The 19,944-nt window shown below is 39.2% G+C and overlaps 1 protein-coding gene across 3 annotated transcripts in view; it reads right to left on the minus strand.

The window, feature by feature from the left end:
- The window catches only part of Eda2r (ectodysplasin A2 receptor), a 44,587-nt gene extending 43,474 nt beyond the window's left edge, over positions 1-1,113 (minus strand). For 2 of the 3 annotated variants that reach the window (XM_087599321.1, XM_087599320.1), the window contains exon 1: positions 981-1,113. The gene's annotated coding sequence lies outside the window, so the exon portion shown is untranslated. 3 annotated transcript variants of the gene reach the window in all.
- Positions 1,114-19,944: the final 18,831 nt, after the last annotated feature.

Below are 19,944 nucleotides of genomic sequence, written 5' to 3' on the forward strand. Positions count from 1 at the left end.
ATGGCTTAGTACCTCAAACTTGGTGATAGAGGGCAAATATTCAGTATGTATCTTATGTTGGATGAAAGGTAGGGTGGGTCAAGTGGGACAGGAACGTTACCTGGATTGAGAGTTCCACAATTTACTACCTCTTATTGCCCTACACGAAGTTGGCTAGCGCTGCCAAAACCTGTCAAAATGAGATCTTACAGCCTGTTTTCCCAGCCTAGTCTCTGGCAGGTCCCTTTCTCCTTTCACCCTGCCAGTTCTTGCAGCTGTCTGGGCCTTGGCCAGTGTTTGGGGTGAGGCCGGATCAAAATATCACTGTCCTGGGCTCGGCTTCCAGCAGCAAGTGATCAAATGAAACTCAGTCGCACTGGTGACGAGGCTGGATTGAAAGCCCCCATACACAGTGCCAAATTGCTTTTTACACAGGCCCGGACTTGCCCAGGCACCACGTGGGTGGGCTAGTAGTTCAGCTTTCCACAGGATGCTCTGCGTGTCCAATCCGTTCCCTCCTCCTCTCCAAGAGCTAACTCCCAGGCTTCTTGTCTTCCTTATCTCTAGATCCCAGATGCACAGGGCTGTTGGACAAGTCCGGGCATATTCCCAGCGGCCATCTGGCCCCAGTTCGAACCTGCACAGACAGGAACTGACTTCTCAAAGCTGTAGGGATAACAGCCTAAGTTTCTGACATCTCGGAAAGTGCCGTCAGGGCACAAACAGATAGAATGACTGATAGTCACAGAATGCCTTCTTCCCCCGAGTCATGCTGACTTTGTAGCACTCTTACAAGGACATCTGATATAGTCCTCTGGTCCTCTATTTCCGTCCCTAGGTGCCACAGGTTCCAAGTGATTTACCACAGGAAGGATGTTCCCACACTTAACTCTGTCAAGATCAATGGATGGATATTACAATGGGATTCCCTGAACAAACGCATTCGAGTACAGAACAGACACCCTGCCCAGCAGCCTCCCCTCAGTCCCCAGATGGCATACCGTTCTCACAATAGGTGGAATCCGTTGCAACCAGTGTTCTGCTGGAGTCATTTCACTTCCACGTGTGGCAACAACAGATCAAATCCATCCTCTATTTCTTTCATGTTATGCCTATCCCCCTTCTCTCCCCTGTAGGGAATGCAGGGCAGCTATTGGATCATTTTATATGTATAGGAGTGGTTATGCAAATTAACTCCGCCCCTGAAAGGACTGTGAGAGTCTGGCTGGTAAACAATGGCCAAGTCACAAGTCTGGCAAGAGTTACTAAAGCTCCAGGAACTGAAGCTAGGCCTAGGGAGGGAAGGGCCCAGAGTTAGATCTAGCCTAATCTGTGGGGAGGAAGGGAGGAGGCAGCAAGGTAAATGCAGCTCAGTTTTTAAAGTTCTGTGCATCGTTTAGCTGGCGTGAGGTTACAGGGAAAATCAAATGTTGAAGAAGTAAGGATTCTCAGACACGAGGAAAAGCCACTTCCTGGCTCTGGCTTTGCATTTTTATATTAATAACTTCAGAAGATTAAGATTTTTAACAGAAAATATGAAGCTTAGGAAAGACCACTAAAAATGAAGAAAAACTGAATCCCCTACTTCACTTTGAATTTAAGCCATCCTTTCACCCCTGTTGGGTCTCTGGGTCTCTCACTGCACATACTGATATGGTACACACACACACACACACACACTCACACACACACACACACACAAGTATATATATAATAGTAAATTAATTATATATATAAATAAATTATATATATATTTTATTTCTAGCAGCTAGTGTATATATATATATAATATATATATATATATAATATATATATATATGCTTTTCCAACAATGACACTTTCTCAGAGTCTGATTTCACAGATTTCACAGACAGAAGTAGGGGATGTCCTGGAATACATTATAGATAGGAAGAAATGGAAGCTTGGTCAAGGTGTAGAGGAGAGAACCAAACAATGTGCCTTGAAAAAAACTAAGAAACCTCACCTGACCTGACCAGTGCATCAAAAGGGATTCAGAATCAAGTCTTAAAGTCTGAAATCCTTAGAGGAAAAGAGCAGAATTGGATTAGAATATTGACTAGAATTTAGTGATATACAAGTGTATTTTGAATATAAATACATACATGTATACTAATATATACATATAATATGTACATGTATACATATACACGTATATACATATATACATGTATACATACATGCATACATACACATATATACATATATACATGCATACATACATACATACGTACATACACACATATACTGTGGAGCCAACTGACGTCATTTCAGGATAAAATGAAGTTTTCTAACCTACATAGCTAATTTTGTCCTGAGTAGGGAGGAGGGATGACTAATAGAGGAAGAATCTGCCTCTTCTCCCAGAGAGGGCAACTTTTTCTAAAACAGGGCCTCTCTGATTTTCATCCATCCTGTACAAATGAGAATACCTGCGCTAGCTGAGTTTTCAGACTCCATTGTAGTAAAAAAAAAAAAAAAATGCCGGTTTGAGGATTAGGAGACTTGACCAAGCCAAATTCATATGTAAATTCACATAATGTCTCTCAGTCTTGCTTTCTGTATTTGAAAATTTCACAGGTCCTTAGCCTTGTTGCTTTTGAAGTTTTAAAGTGGTGCTTCTCACAGACCAGGGAATGCATACCGTCACATAGGGTTTCTGATAACGCACAGATTCAAACTTAGTATCACCAATGTAAGGCTGAGACTGGTTTTTCTAGTAGCATCCCATTTGGTATAGTTACATTTGAGTCTCAGACAATGCATTTAATAACAATGGTCTAGATGGTGGACAGAAGCAACACTAGCTGCTCATCTTTGTAATCCAGATTCTATTACAGCAATGAACAACTTGTGAAAAAGACAGGCTTGTTGGGGCTCACAGTATTGGAGGTTTCAGTCCATGGCTGTTTTCCCCTGTTGATTTTTGGTCTCTGGTAATTTAGTTTATCATGCCAGTGGCACAAAGCCATTTACATGATGGCCAGAATTCTAAAGAGAAACCTTTCAAATGATACAGGTCTCAGTATCTTCTTTAAAGATAAAGCCCCACTTACCAATATATCTCCCACTAGACCTGACTGCTTAAAAGCTTTAGCAGCACCATGGGCTATTGTCCAAGCTGTGGACAAATGGGCCCTTGGGAGATATTTCAGATTTAAATTAAAACAATCAGTTGTGTAGTTTGTGCTATTTTGTCACTAGCAATCGTCTTTCAGTCGCTTTTACAGTCAAAGTGAATCCTAGTCTCCATGATGATGTCTGGAAGAAACCTGAGAGAAAAGTTGAAAAAACAAACAAACAAACAAAACAACCAGTGAACTGAAGCTGCTGACCCCTGTGGTTGAATTAGGGAAAAGCTGGAGGAAGCTGAGGTCCTAGGAGGGCAACCCTGTGGGAGGATCAGCAGTCTCAAGTAACCTGGACCCCTAAGATCCCTTAGACACTGGATCACCAACCAGACAGCATACACCAGCTGAGATGAGGCCTCCAAAACATAGACAGCAGAGGACTCCTAGGTCTGGGTTCAGTTAGAGAAGATGCACCTAACCCTCAAGAGACTGGAGGCCCCAGAAAGTTTAGAGGTAAGGTGGGGTGGATACATCCTTGTAGAGACATGGGGGGTGTGGATGGAGGGGAGAAGGTATGGGATGTGGAACTCTGGTGGGGGGGGTGGACCAGGCAGGGAATAAAATCTGGAGTGTAAAAATTAATTAATTAATTAATTAATTAATTAATTAAAAAATCCCAAACCTTCAGAGTCCTTAAGTTATTGACATATTATTTGGAAAATGTGTCTAAGCAACTATTCCTCCTTCCATAATTTGTCTAATAATAAAATAATTGTTGATCTTCACTGAGAACTTGATAAGCATTCTTTAACACATTTTATCGATTAATATATTTATTCTAACAAGTAATGAGATCACAAATAACAGAGTAATCTCTGCCTTTAATTTTTAATAACCACATATATAATTCACTAGCACTTTCTGCCTTTAAAATTCATTCTAAATAAGTTCTTAACTCAGAACCTTTACTTCAACGGTAGCCATCTGTTCTCCTTCCTTTTGTAATTCCCCTACTCTAGTCATTTCTTAGCATAGCAGCCAGATTGGCCCCTTTAAAACGTTACTAAAGCCAACCATTCTTTGGTGGCTTTCTTCACAGTAAAAAGCCAAATGTATTTTTTTTTTGGTTCTTTTTTTTTTTTCCGGAGCTGGGGACCGAACGAAGGGCCTTGCGCTTCCTAGGCAAGCGCTCTACCACTGAGCTAAATCCCCAACCCTAAAAGCCAAATGTATTAATTGTGATTTATAATAGTTTATAATCTACTCTACTCCGGTTTGACTACCACCATCTGCCATATATCTTTGATCTAATTTACTATTCCATTTTATGAATATGCTCAACCATTTTAGTATCTTTGGTTTATTTCTCCTAATACTTGGTATTTTAAGCACTGGTCTTCTTTGGCTATGTGGTTTTTCAGTGAAAACATTTCTTCCACAGCCATCATCATATCCCCAGTCATTATTATGACTCCATCACTTCCTTTAGTTCGCCATTCAAATATTTTTAGATAGAATTACCAAAAATACCCTGATATAAGCTAATGGAGTTGCTCCTGCATTTTGGACTCCAATGAATCAGCTTTTCTTCAGCACTAGCTCCAAGTACCCTAGGTACAATGTGACATTGAGTCAAAGTAAAGCTCTCAACTATTTTTCTGTATATGGAATCTATTTGAGACCCATGGGCAATGGAAACTAATTTGGGTCACTTCAAATCTTTGGGCTTCCCAAATCCTGGAAGTTATTTCATGAGAACAAAAAGTATAATCCTAGTTTTACTGATTATGTGCTATTATTAGACCCTGCCTTATGTATCTAACTGGAGGATAGATAGGTCCAGCCTCCCAGATGCATGTATATGGCTGCAAATAATAGGCTCTTCTTGGACCACACACAGAGATTTAGGGCTCTTTTAATGCCAACTTTCAGATAATCCTCATGCCACTTAGGAGTATTAGCCCTACTGAATTTTCTAAGAAGCCAGGATAGCTTCTAATTCAAGGGTAAAATGTAGTTAGAGTGACTTATTATAATAGAAAAGTGGCTATTAAGTTACATGAAGGTTCTTTCAATCTGTAGAGACTGAAGAGTGCAAATGAAAGTCACAATTGTTGAATCATGGGAGAGTGGGAACTATAGAGTTGACCCTTTGGTTTCTAGTATGTCTAGCAGCATTCCTGACTTACACATTTTTTATGTCTATTAGCATGTGTAATATGTAATATGCAAATAACTTTGTCCATAGCTGTCTCACAGAAAGGCTTGGGTCTTCTAGATTAGAAGGCTAGGGTATAAAACAATAACTTTTATCAATGTGATTTTTCAAACTTCAGCTAAGTTCTAGCATAGTTAATTAGTATATTCTCTCATCCTGAATCACATTTCTTTCCATTTGCCAAAAATAACTATTTCAAGCTCACTCCTCTTAATCAGGACTCAAATGCTACTCTAAGACACTGAATAGACCACTTCATTTTCAAGAATAAAAGAGCAGTGACCTCTCCTTCCTCAAACTCATGCTGTTATCACATTTAAGGGTTTCTTTTTGCCTCAAAATGATCTATCAGCATTCATTCCTATTGTCTGTTATTTACTATTTCTCGTGTATCTTTGCAGTCATATTTCCCTCAAATGCTTCTGCTTTTTTGTCTTTCTAGTTTAAGCCAAGATGCTGCAAAGGTTTACCGTAGTAATTAGTTTTATGTAATCACATTTATTTCTTCACTTCTTTTTGTTTGTAGTTTTGGTTTGTTGAGACAGTGTCTTATTACATAGGCTAAACAAATCAGGAATGTATAACCCTCCAACCATAGAATCCATAAAGCTGGCTTTAAAGATATAAACAACTATATCTGGCTTGACCTCTTCATTTTTCTTTAACTCACTATATTCCATTCTCCTTAAGATAATTTTCTGTCAAACTTAGAGACTTTTTCTGACTTATTTGAGTTCCTTAGAATATCCAGAATTGTGGGGTGCCTTTCTTTCTTAACTCTCATAAAAATGGTGACTCCTGTTTTCATTCCTTCGACTATACTTTCCTCAGGATTTGTCTTCTCTATTTACCACTCAGATATTGGAATATCTGAGAGTTTATTCAATTGACCCTCTTCCTTGACTCTAACTTGTTTCTCTGGAATGTGGACCTGTGTATCAAGAACCTATTGTATCATTTCATTGTTTGATTTCCAGGTACAAAATAGCACCGGAGGCATATGTTTTGACAAATTGCCTAAAATCTCTTAGTATGTCTTTAATAAATGAATTAACATATGAATGGATGAGAAGTCCAAAGGTTCAAAACTATCAAGTTTAAGTTGATCTTTGAGACTGACTCCCTTGAGGCCTCGGTTACCAGCACACACGGTTTTCAATAATCCTCAATTTAAAAACAAAAGTAAACATCAGAAGTACATAATAAATAGTAGTGACAATTAAATTTTATCACTTCATCAATTCTCCATGTTAGCTCCTGTGTTAAATGTTCTACATGCAAGATTTTGCTTTGTGACTGAGAAAATTGAGGCACTGCCGTGCTAGGTAATTCTCCATAGTGCCACAGGTAGCAAGTCATCCAGAACACTTAAAAGAAAGTGAGCCTTGAATTTTTTACTGCTATATTTAAAGACAATCCATTTTTTTCCTTCCTAAAATGGACCATCTTATCTGATCTAGAAAACTTCTCTTTACCTCAAATCCTTCCTTAAATTTCCTACTCAGAACTGAATTTTCAGGTTAGAAAATAGACTTCACTCTTTTCTGTCAAGAACACCTGGAAATTTGTGTATTTCATACCTCCGCTTCCTTCACTTAAATCCATAATATTCATGACCTTCCCTCTAAGAAGCATGAAATAATGAGCTTGAAATGGTTATTTTTGGCAAATGGAAAGAAATATGATTCAGGATGAGAGAATATACTAATTAACTATGCTAGAACTTAGCTGAAGTTTGAAAAATCACATTGATAAAAGTTACTTTTTTATATCCTAGCCTTCTAATCTAGAAGACCCAAGCCTTTCTGTGAGACAGCTATGGACAAAGTTATTTACACATATTACACATGCTTCTTCCTGCACCTGTGAACGTACACCATTAATCATCCACACCTTCACTGGTATTGCTATTATTTTTCTTCTTTATTTTGTCCACACCCTCTACCCACAAACACATTTGAATCCTCCTCCCATTATAAAGTTAAGTTGAACCTAGATCTATGTTGTCTCCTCCTTAATAAACAAGTTGATTTCTCTTCTTAAAGTTCTAACCAGATGCTGGGTCAGATACTATAAAATTAAACAAAAGTCCATGGCTAGAGAAGCCATAGGCCCCAGTGGGAAAGACAGTGCTTTTGTTATGATAAAGAGGCATAATGTACTAAAGAATCAATTCTGAGTAACTATGTTTAGGCTTATAGATGAGTGCTGCTGTTCGTTTTCATCAAAGAAGCTTCATTTTGGAATGGAAAATGCAACTAAAGAGATGTGGAAGTAGAAGTCCTGCGAACAAGTAGTTATTAGATGCTTGACTATGAGTTGAACATCTATATTCTCCCTCCAAGGTTCAAGAAATAGCATGAAAGTGGGGGAAAGAATGTAAGAGCTAGAAACAGGGGAAAGAGCGTGGAGAACAGTGTCTTTGAAAGTTAATGTGGATGATGCACTCTTGAATTGAAAACAGCCACCATTACCTGCATAAAATCTGCACAAGATTGGACCTGTCAACACTTCATCATGAAGTAAGGAAGGGATCCTGGGTCTAAACTTTGCCTGAAAATTTATAGAGTATGAATAGAACAGGAACAGTTGATGGGGGAGACAGTTTCCTCAACAGTACAGCCACTTAAAAGGCGCTCATAGTCCTGCCAACAACCCCTCATCAATGCTCCTGTAAATATATAATTTCAGTGAAACTCCTTGAATCTCTTCTCCATCACCCCCGCTACCTCTCTCTGTCTCTGTCTTGTCTCTCTCTCTTTCTCTGTCTGTCTGTCTGTCTGTCTGTCTGTCTTTCTCTCTTTCTCACACACACACACACACACACACACACACACACCACCACCACCACCACCACCACCACCATCATGAATGTAGAAGGGAGCTAGTTAGGAAGATGGAGAGGAAAAAGAATGGAATAAATCAAGGGTCCTGCGAAGGTTGGACCCCCAGTGTAGGAGATTGTTGGGAGGGCGGTACTGGGGGATGGATGGGGAGGGGAACACCCATATAGAAGGGGAGGAGGAAGGTTTCCTGATGGACAGGAAGCCAGGAAATGGAATAACATTCTAAATGTAAATAAGAAATACCCAATTTAATAAAAATGGAAAAAAAGAAATGAATGTATGATCAAATTATATTGTGTACTGGTATGAACATGTAAAAATGAAGTCCATCACTATACATAGTTCATATATACTAGTAAAATTGTTTAAAAATTCTGACCAGAGAATTCTATACTTACTATTTCTATATCATCATGTATATCAATAGCCTAATACATGGTAACCAGGCTTCTTATACCATGTGCTCTCCTTTGGACTACAGAAAAATTGTTCCTACCCACTATTAGGGAACATTTTTGATAATTTTCTTCTTTATTCACAGCTTTTTCCAGTGTTGGTCAGTTTTCTTCTGGAAACATTCTTTCGTTGGAATAAAATTTCCATCTCCTGTTTTCCTTTTATTTCTCAAAATGGTTCCTCTCAGATAATGTCATAGAAGTTTCTCTTGTCCTTTCTCTACACATATTTGTTAAGATGAATTTTCTCAAAATATTTCATAGACATAAAATTAACAGGTAGACATGATCTGTCTACCTGTTAGTCAACCATTTGTTATATGTATTCTTTTCACTATTTTATAAAGTAGGGAACTCAAAATCAGAGAAGTAGACTGAAATGCCCAAGGATGTAAAGTTGCATAAACTCATTGCAGAAAGAAAACCAGAATCTGATTTCAAAGATGTCATATTCTATTATACTTCTCAAACAAATATAATTATAACTTAGCAATACACCTGTATTGTAGTTTTGACCCTAAAATGAAGTTTATAATCTCCCACTAGCTTACATGTGTGATTTTGAAACATCCACTTAAACTTTTATGAACTTCAACGGCCATGCCCATTAAAAAGGGAACCAAGCTGAGAATTTTAGAAAGATGAAAGGGGAACATTTATAGATCCTTTTGTGAGTTTTGAGCAAAGGAATTCAGTAACTGAAACTATTACTGTCACACTATAATGATAGACGTGAGTATAGGTACTAACCATTTCCTTCTTGCTATGGTCTAAATGCTTATATCTCCCCCAAATCTCATGTGTTAAATCCTAAATTCTAATAGCAGAGTATTTGTAGGTAGCCCTTTAGAAATGACAGAGACGGCCCAGGAGTGGCAGGACCCCTGCCACAGACACCGCCGGACCCTGAAGGAAACAGACCGGATAAACAGTTCTCTGCACCCAAATCCCGTGGGAGGGAGAGCTAAACCTTCAGAGAGGCAGACAGGCCTGGGAAACCAGAAGAGACTGCTCCCTGCACACACATCTCGGACGCCAGAGGAAAAAGCCAAAGACCATCTGGAACCCTGGTGCACTGAAGCTCCCAGAAGGGGCGGCACAGGTCTTCCTGGTTGCTGCCGCTGCAGAGAGCCCCTGGACAGCACCCCACGAGCAAACCTAAGCCTCGGGACCACAGGTAAGACCAAATTTTCTGCTGCAAGAAAGCTGCCTGGTGAACTCAAGACACAGGCCCACAGGAACAGCTGAAGACCTGTAGAGAGGAAAAACTACACGCCCGAAAGCAGAACACTCTGTCCCCATAACTGACTGAAAGAGAGGAAAACAGGTATACAGCACTCCTGACACACAGGCTTATAGGACAGTCTAGCCACTGTCAGAAATAGCAGAACAAAGTAACACTAGAGATAATCTGATGGCGAGAGGCAAGCGCAGGAACCCAAGCAACAGAAACCAAGACTACATGCCATCATCGGAGCCCAATTCTCCCACCAAAACAAACATGGAATATCCAAACACACCAGAAAAGCAAGATCTAGTTTCAAAATCATATTTGATCATGATGCTGGAGGACTTCAGGAAAGACCTGAACACACTTAGGGAAGCACAGGAAAACATTACTAAACAAGTAAAAGCCTACAGAGAGGAATCGCAAAAATCCCTGAAAGAAGTCCAGGAAAACACAATCAAACAGTTGAAGGAATTAAAAATGGAAATAGAAGCAATCAAGAAAGAACACATGGAAACAACCCTGGATATAGAAAACCAAAAGAAGAGACAAGGAGCTGTAGATACAAGCTTCACCAACAGAATACAAGAGATGGAAGAGAGAATCTCAGGAGCAGAAGATTCCATAGAAATCATTGACTCAACTGTCAAAGATAATGTAAAGCGGAAAAAGCTACTGGTCCAAAACATACAGGAAATCCAGGACTCAATGAGAAGATCAAACCTAAGGATAATAGGTATAGAAGAGAGTGAAGACTCCCAGCTCAAAGGACCAGTAAATATCTTCAACAAAATCATAGAAGAAAACTTCCCTAACCTAAAAAAAGAGATACCCATAGACATACAGGAAGCCTACAGAACTCCAAATAGATTGGACCAGAAAAGAAACACCTCCCATCACATAATTGTCAAAACACCAAACGCACAAAATAAAGAAAGAATATTAAAAGCAGTAAGGGAAAAAGGTCAAGTAACATATAAAGGGAGACCTATCAGAATCACACCAGACTTCTCGCCAGAAACTATGAAGGCCAGAAGATCCTGGACTGATGTTATACAGACCCTAAGAGAACACAAATGCCAGCCCAGATTACTGTATCCAGCAAAACTCTCAATTAACATTGATGGAGAAACCAAGATATTCCATGACAAAACCAAATTTACACAATATCTTTCTACAAATCCAGCACTACAAAGGATAATAAATGGTAAAGCCCAACATAAGGAGGCAAGCTATACCCTAGAAGAAGCAAGAAACTAATCGTCTTGGCAACAAAACAAAGAGAATGAAAGCACACAAACATAACCTCACATCAAATATGAATATAACGGGAAGCAATAATCACTATTCCTTAATATCTCTCAATATCAATGGCCTCAACTCCCCAATAAAAAGACATAGATTAACAAACTGGATACGCAACGAGGACCCTGCATTCTGCTGCCTACAGGAAACACACCTCAGAGACAAAGACAGACACTATCTCAGAGTGAAAGGCTGGAAAACAACTTTCCAAGCAAATGGTCAGAAGAAGCAAGCTGGAGTAGCCATTCTAATATCAAATAAAATCAATTTCCAACTAAAAGTCATCAAAAAAGATAAGGAAGGACACTTCATATTCATCAAAGGAAAAATCAACCAAGATGAACTCTCAATCCTAAATATCTATGCCCCAAATACAAGGGCACCTACATATGTAAAAGAAACCTTACTAAAGCTCAAAACACACATTGCACCTCACACAATAATAGTGGGAGATTTCAACACCCCACTCTCATCAATGGACAGATCATGGAAACAGAAATTAAACAGTGATGTAGACAGACTAAGAGAAGTCATGAGCCAAATGGACTTAACGGATATTTATAGAACATTCTATCCTAAAGCAAAAGGATATACCTTCTTCTCAGCTCCTCATGGTACTTTCTCCAAAATTGACCATATAATTGGTCAAAAAACGGGCCTCAACAGGTACAGAAAGATAGAAATAATCCCATGCGTGCTATCGGACCACCACGGCCTAAAACTGGTCTTCAATAACAATAAGGGAAGAATGCCCACATATACGTGGAAATTGAACAATGCTCTACTGAATGATAACCTGGTCAAGGAAGAAATAAAGAAAGAAATTAAAAACTTTTTAGAATTTAATGAAAATGAAGATACAACATACTCAAACTTATGGGACACAATGAAAGCTGTGCTAAGAGGAAAACTCATAGCGCTGAGTGCCTGCAGAAAGAAACAGGAAAGAGCATATGTCAGCAGCTTGACAGCACACCTAAAAGCTCTAGAACAAAAAGAAGCAAATACACCCAGGAGGAGTAGAAGGCAGGAAATAATCAAACTCAGAGCTGAAATCAACCAAGTAGAAACAAAAAGGACCATAGAAAGAATCAACAGAACCAAAAGTTGGTTCTTTGAGAAAATCAACAAGATAGATAAACCCTTAGCCAGACTAACGAGAGGACACAGAGAGTGTGTCCAAATTAACAAAATCAGAAATGAAAAGGGAGACATAACTACAGATTCGGAGGAAATTCAAAAAATCATCAGATCTTACTATAAAAACCTATATTCAACAAAATTTGAAAATCTTCAGGAAATGGACAATTTCCTAGACAGATACCAGGTATCGAAGTTAAATCAGGAACAGATAAACCAGTTAAACAACCCCATAACTCCTAAGGAAATAGAAGCAGTCATTAAAGGTCTCCCAACCAAAAAGAGCCCAGGTCCAGACGGGTTTAGTGCAGAATTCTATCAAACCTTCATAGAAGACCTCATACCAATATTATCCAAACTATTCCACAAAATTGAAACAGATGGATCACTCCCAAATTCCTTCTATGAAGCCACAATTACTCTTATACCTAAACCACACAAAGACCCAACAAAGAAAGAGAACTTCAGACCAATTTCCCTTATGAATATCGACGCAAAAATACTCAATAAAATTCTGGCAAACCGAATTCAAGAGCACATCAAAACAATCATCCACCATGATCAAGTAGGCTTCATCCCAGGCATGCAGGGATGGTTTAATATACGGAAAACCATCAACGTGATCCATTATATAAACAAACTGAAAGAACAGAACCACATGATCATTTCATTAGATGCTGAGAAAGCATTTGACAAAATTCAACACCCCTTCATGATAAAAGTCCTGGAAAGAATAGGAATTCAAGGCCCATACCTAAACATAGTAAAAGCCATATACAGCAAACCAGTTGCTAACATTAAACTAAATGGAGAGAAACTTGAAGCAATCCCACTAAAATCAGGGACTAGACAAGGCTGCCCACTCTCTCCCTACTTATTCAATATAGTTCTTGAAGTTCTAGCCAGAGCAATCAGACAACAAAAGGAGATCAAAGGGATACAGATCGGAAAAGAAGAGGTCAAAATATCACTATTTGCAGATGACATGATAGTATATTTAAGTGATCCCAAAAGTTCCACCAGAGAACTACTAAAGCTGATAAACAACTTCAGCAAAGTGGCTGGGTATAAAATTAACTCAAATAAATCAGTTGCCTTCCTCTATACAAAAGAGAAACAAGCCGAGAAAGAAATTAGGGAAACGACACCCTTCATAATAGACCCAAATAATATAAAGTACCTCGGTGTGACTTTAACCAAGCAAGTAAAAGATCTGTACAATAAGAACTTCAAGACACTGAGGAAAGAAATTGAAGAAGACCTCAGAAGATGGAAAGATCTCCCATGCTCATGGATTGGCAGGATTAATATGGTAAAAATGGCCATTTTACCAAAAGCAATCTACAGATTCAATGCAATCCCCATCAAAATACCTATCCAATTCTTCAAAGAGTTAGACAGAACAATTTGCAAATTCATCTGGAATAACAAAAAACCCAGGATAGCTAAAGCTATCCTCAACAATAAAAGGACTTCAGGGGGAATCACTATCCCTGAACTCAAGCAGTATTACAGAGCAATAGTGATAAAAACTGCATGGTATTGGTACAGAGACAGACAGATAGACCAATGGAATAGAATTGAAGACCCAGAAATGAACCCACACACCTATGGTCACTTGATTTTTGACAAAGGAGCCAAAACCATCCAATGGAAAAAAGATAGTATTTTCAGCAAATGGTGCTGGTTCAACTGGAGGGCAACATGTAGAAGAATGCAGATCGATCCATCCTTATCACCCTGTACAAAGCTTAAGTCCAAGTGGATCAAGGACCTCCACATCAAACCAGACACACTCAAACTAATAGAAGAAAAACTAGGGAAGCATCTGGAACACATGGGCACTGGAAAAAATTTCCTGAACAAAACACCAATGGCTTATGCTCTAAGATCAAGAATCGACAAATGGGATCTCATAAAACTGCAAAGCTTCTGTAAGGCAAAGGACACTGTGGTTAGGACAAAACGGCAACCAACAGATTGGGAAAAGATCTTTACCAATCCTACAACAGATAGAGGCCTTATTTCCAAAATATACAAAGAACTCAAGAAGTTAGACCGCAGGGAAACAAATAACCCTATTAAAAAATGGGGTTCAGAGCTAAACAAAGAATTCACAGCTGAGGAATGCCGAATGGCTGAGAAACACCTAAAGAAATGTTCAACATCTTTAGTCATAAGGGAAATGCAAATCAAAACAACCCTGAGATTTCACCTCACACCAGTGCGATTGGCTAAGATCAAAAACTCAGGTGACAGCAGATGCTGGCGAGGATGTGGAGAAAGAGGAACACTCCTCCATTGTTGGTGGGATTGCAGACTGGTAAAACCATTCTGGAAATCAGTCTGGAGGTTCCTCAGAAAATTGGACATTGAACTGCCTGATGATCCAGCTATACCTCTCTTGGGCATATACCCAAAAGATGCCTCAACATATAAAAGAGACACGTGCTCCACTATGTTCATCGCAGCCTTATTTATAATAGCCAGAAGCTGGAAAGAACCCAGATGCCCTTCAACAGAGGAATGGATACAGAAAATGTGGTACATCTACACAATGGAATATTACTCAGCTATCAAAAACAACGAGTTTATGAAATTCGTAGGCAAATGGTTGGAACTGGAAAATATCATCCTGAGTGAGCTAACCCAATCACAGAAAGACATACATGGTATGCACTCATTGATAAGTGGCTATTAGCCCAAATGCTTGAATTACCCTAGATCCCTAGAACAAACGAAACTCAAGACGGATGATCAAAATGTGAATGCTTCACTCCTTCTTTAAATGAGGAAAAAGAATACCCTTGGCAGGGAAGGGAGAGGCAAAGATTAAAACAGAGACTGAAGGAACACCCATTCAGAGCCTGCCCCACATGTGGCCCATACATATACAGCCACCCAATTAGGCAAGATGGATGAAGCAAAGAAGTGCAGACCGACAGGAGCCGGATGTAGATCGCTCCTGAGAGACACAGCCAGAATACAGCAAATATAGAGGCGAATGCCAGCAGCAAACCACTGAACTGAGAATAGGTCCCCTATTGAAGGAATCAGAGAAAGAACTGGAAGAGCTTGAAGGGGCTCGAGACCCCAAAAGTACAACAATGCCAAGCAACCAGAGCTTCCAGGGACTAAGCCACTACCTAAAGACTATACATGGACTGACCCTGGACTCTGACCCCATAGGTAGCAATGAATATCCTAGTAAGAGCACCAGTGGAAGGGGAAGCCCTGGGTCCTGCTAAAACTGAACCCACAGTGAACTAGTCTATGGGGGGAGGGCGGCAATGGGGGGAGGGTTGGGAGGGGAACACCCATAAGGAAGGGGAGGGGGGAGGGGGATGTTTGCCCGGAAACCGGGAAAGGGAATAACACTCGAAATGTATATAAGAAATACTCAAGTTAATAAAAAAAAATAAAAAAAAATAAAAAAAAAGATTTTTAGAAGTTACTTCTGAATAATTAGCATCATAACTGTGATATCTAGTATCAGTCCCAACTCTAAGGGATTCCTCTATTACTGCTGACCTTGTATTTAAAATAAGAACCCCTTTTTGCATCCTGAATTAGCACTTTCAAATGACTAAGATTCGATCCGTAGTTTTTGGTCCATTGAATCTGATATTTTTTTAGTAGCTGAAGTTAATCTTTGCAAATATTTAGTGTGGGCTTTTTTTGGGTGTTTTGGAAATTGAGTTGGACCTCTTTTGTGAGCATTGATTCCATTGCTCTGAAAATTTTAACCACTACATGACAGGGAGCCTAGGGCTATTCATCCAATTCAAGCTGGCCTTAAAACTCAGTATTCCTTTACCTAGCAACGCATCCTGGGAAATGTCATTGCCTCTCACCTGATTTTTTGTTTGTCTTGTTTGTAGTCATAGGTTTCCCCTTTCTACCACCTTTAACATGAAACGGAAGACCAGCTTCCAACAATACTGTTGCCCAACTTTTCCAGTCTCGAGGTCTACTTCTGTTCTCTACTGTTCATGAATTTACCATCTACTTCACATAGGAGTAATACATACTACATGAAGGGATGACTTATTTAAGCTTACTAAAATCTAGCATAATAAATTCCATTTAAATTTTCCATACCCTTGGTAGTACTAAGTGTAGGCTGGTGTGTCATCATTGGAGAAACTAAGATTAGTTTTCTAAAAATCTTGAGCCACTCACATTTAGTGTCCTTATGTGATAGTGTATTAGGCCCTTGTCTAAATTCTTTTGCTTATGTCTGAATATTTTTCTTCTTGTTTATAAGTCTCTGTAAATAAATAAATAAATAAATAAATTAATTAATTTCAGGGCTTTTATCTTATCAATTCACTTTTATATTGAGCTTGTGCAGTAAGCCATTATGTCTAAGAAGAATAAAGAAATAGCAAATATTAAAAAAAAAAAAAGAAATGACAGAGACTTCATGAAAGAATTAGTATTCATATGAAAAATCACATAGATGATAGATATTTCTTGCCCCTTCCATCATGTGAAAATGCAAGAAGACAGCACTAGAGGAAGTGGCCATGGACCAAACAGTGAATCAGCTGATATCTTAATCTTATCCTCCAAGCCTATAGAAATATGAGAAATGTATGGTGTTTATATCCTACCCAGGTCAAGAGACTTCGTTTTGACACATAGAGTACACCAAAGCATACCCTACCCAACTAGTTTTCTAACTCACTGTTAGGAAAATAAATGAAATAATTCTTGTAACTCAAAAACTATGTTGTGTGACTTACAATAATGTAGTGCTTGCAAGACACGAACCAGATACCAAGTAGCCCCATATAAACCAAGCCCAATGCAGCCTTTCATATGCTAATAAGACAACCTTTAGGAGGCATTGATATACTAGTGAACCAGTACTAAAGTGTGAGAACCCCATAGCACAAAGCTAACACCATCTGAATACTTCAAAGATGTGGACATTTGGAGGCAACTTTAGTTTCACATTGACCTGAGATGGCATCTCAAGCCTCTGCAAAGATACCCATCCACAAAAGAACTTGGAAAATGGCCTTTATGCAGCTCTAGCTTTGGTGAATGTTGGTTTCCAGGCACTGTAGCTGAGTTCACACACGTCCACCTATCAGTGCTAGCACTGATAGAAACTCTCAAGGTCCTTTTATGACCTCTACCAATGCCATCCACTGGGCCGGCCAGTAAAGTGGGCCAGACCTGCAAGAAACTTTCTAACAGGAAAGGATTCATCAGTGGAACCCTGCAGCAGCTTTTCTGTCTGACTAACTGTTCCTTGCTTAGTGAGATGTTAGTTTGCACATGATTAATATAGCCTGTATTATAGCATGGTATTGTAAAGAACGTTGGTGTGAATAATCTGGGCATAGTTCCTCATAGTCTTCCAACTGTGCTCTCTACATGCACAGTGAAAAGTTCACTTACTAATCTACTTCCTTTTCAATACTTCCTGGTTTTATTTGGTTTTTCATTACTCAAACACTGACTGAATTAATACAATTTTGACTCAGGCAAATATCCAAACCCATTATTTTTTTATATACTACACTAAAAGGTCCAAGCCCGGAAGCATATGTGCTGCACATATGCTTATTAATAGTTTTACTTTAAAGTAGCTTGGAGGCAAGTTTCCCTTCTCTGTCATTCAGGTTTAAAAAAATTATTATATATTTCTTTACTTACATTTCAAATGTTATTCCCCTTCCCAGTTTTCTGTCCATAATCCCTCATTCCCTTCCCTCCCCATACCCCATATGGGTATTCCCCTATATATTCCCCTTATTGCCCTCCACCATATTCCCCTGCACTGGCGGTCCAACCTTGGCAAGACCAAGGGCTTTCCCTTCCACTGGTGCCCCAACAAGGCTATTCTCAGCTACATATGCAGTTGGAGCCCTGGGTCAGTCCATGTATAGTCTTTGGGTAGTGGCTTAGTCCCTGGAACCTCTGGTTGGTTGGCATTGTTGTTTTTACGGGGTTGCAATCTACTTCAACTCTTTCAATACTTCCTCTAATTCCCCCTAAGGAGGTCATAAGGGGGTGATTTGCAGCTAGCATTGACCTCTGTATTGGACGTGCTTTGGATGTGTCTCTGAGGAGAGATCTATATCCAGTCCCTTTCCACATGCATTTTTTATCTTCATCAATCTTATCTAGTTTTGGTGGCTGTATATATATGGGCCACATGTGTGTCAGGCTCTGAATGACCATTTCTTGAGTCACTGCTCTAAACTTTGCTTCCATATCCCCTCCAATGAATATTTTTCCCCTTTTAAGGAGTGGGAACATATGCATTATGGTCATCCTTCTTGAGCTTCCTGTGGTCTGTGGATTGCATCTTGGGTAATTCAAGCTTTTTGGCCAATATCCACTTATCAATGAGTGCATACCAAGTATGATTTTCTGTGATAGAGTTACCTCACTCAGGATGATATTTTCTAGTTCATTCCATTTGCCTATGAATTCCATGAAGTCATTGTTTTTGATAGCTGAGTAGTATTCCATTGTGTAGATGAACCACATTTTCTGTATCCATTCCTCTGTTGAAGGGCATCTGGGTTCTTTCCAGCTTCTGGCTATTATAAATAAGGTTGCTATGAACATAGTGGAGCACGTGTCTTTGTTGTATGTTGGAACATCTTTTGGGTATATGCCCAATTGAGGTATAGCTGGGTCCTCAAGTAGTGGAATATCCAATTTGCTGAGGAACCTCCAGACTGATTTCCAGAGTGGTTGTACCAGTTTGCAATCCCACCGCCAATGGAGGAGTGTTCCTCTTTCTCCACATCCTTGCCAGCATCTGTTGTTGCCTTGCCGGAGTTTTTGATCTTAGCTATTCTCACTGGTGTGAGGTGGAATCTCTGGGTTGTTTTCATTTGCATTTCTCTGATGACTAAGGATGTTGATCATTTCTTTAGGTGCCTTTTGGCCATTCAATAATCCTCAGCTGAGAATGTTTTGTTCAGCTCTGTACCCCATTTTTCATAGGGTGATTTGGCTCTCTGGAGTATAACTTCTTGAGATCTTTTTATATTTTGGATATTAGCCCTGTATCAGATGTAGGATTGGGAAAGATGTTTTTCCAATTTGCTGGTTGCTGTTTTGTCCTAATGACAGTGTCTTTTGCTTTACAAAAGTTTTGCAGTTTTATGACGTCCCATTTGTCGATTCTTGATCTTAGAGCATAAGCCATTGGTGTTTTATTTAGGAAATTTTTCCCAGTGCCTATATGTTCGAGAATCTTCCCTAATTTTTCTTCCATTAGTTTGAGTGTATCTGGTTTGATGTGGAGGTCCTTGATCCACTTGGACTTAAGTTTTGTAAATGGTGATAAGAATGGATCAATTTGCATTACTCTACATGCTGACCTCTAGTTGTACCAGGACCATTTGTTGAAAATGCTATCTTTTTTCCATTGGATGGATTTAGCTCCTTTGTCAAAGATCAAGTGGCTATAGGTGTGTGGGTTCACTTCTGAGTCTTCATTTCTGTTCCACTGATCTACCTGCCTGTCCCTGTGCCAGTTTTTATGTCCCTGATACAGTTTTTATGACTATTCCTTTGCAATATTGCTTGAAGTCAGGGATGGTGATTCCCCCAGAAGTTCTTTTATTGTTGAGTATAGTTTTCACTATCTTGTGTTTTTTGTTATTCCAAATGAATTTGCAAATTGCTCTTTCTATCTCTATAAATAATT

Source organism: Rattus norvegicus, chromosome X, assembly GCF_021556685.1.
Source record: "Rattus norvegicus strain SHRSP/BbbUtx chromosome X, alternate assembly SHRSP_T2T, whole genome shotgun sequence".
Classification (NCBI taxonomy): domain Eukaryota; kingdom Metazoa; phylum Chordata; class Mammalia; order Rodentia; family Muridae; genus Rattus; species Rattus norvegicus.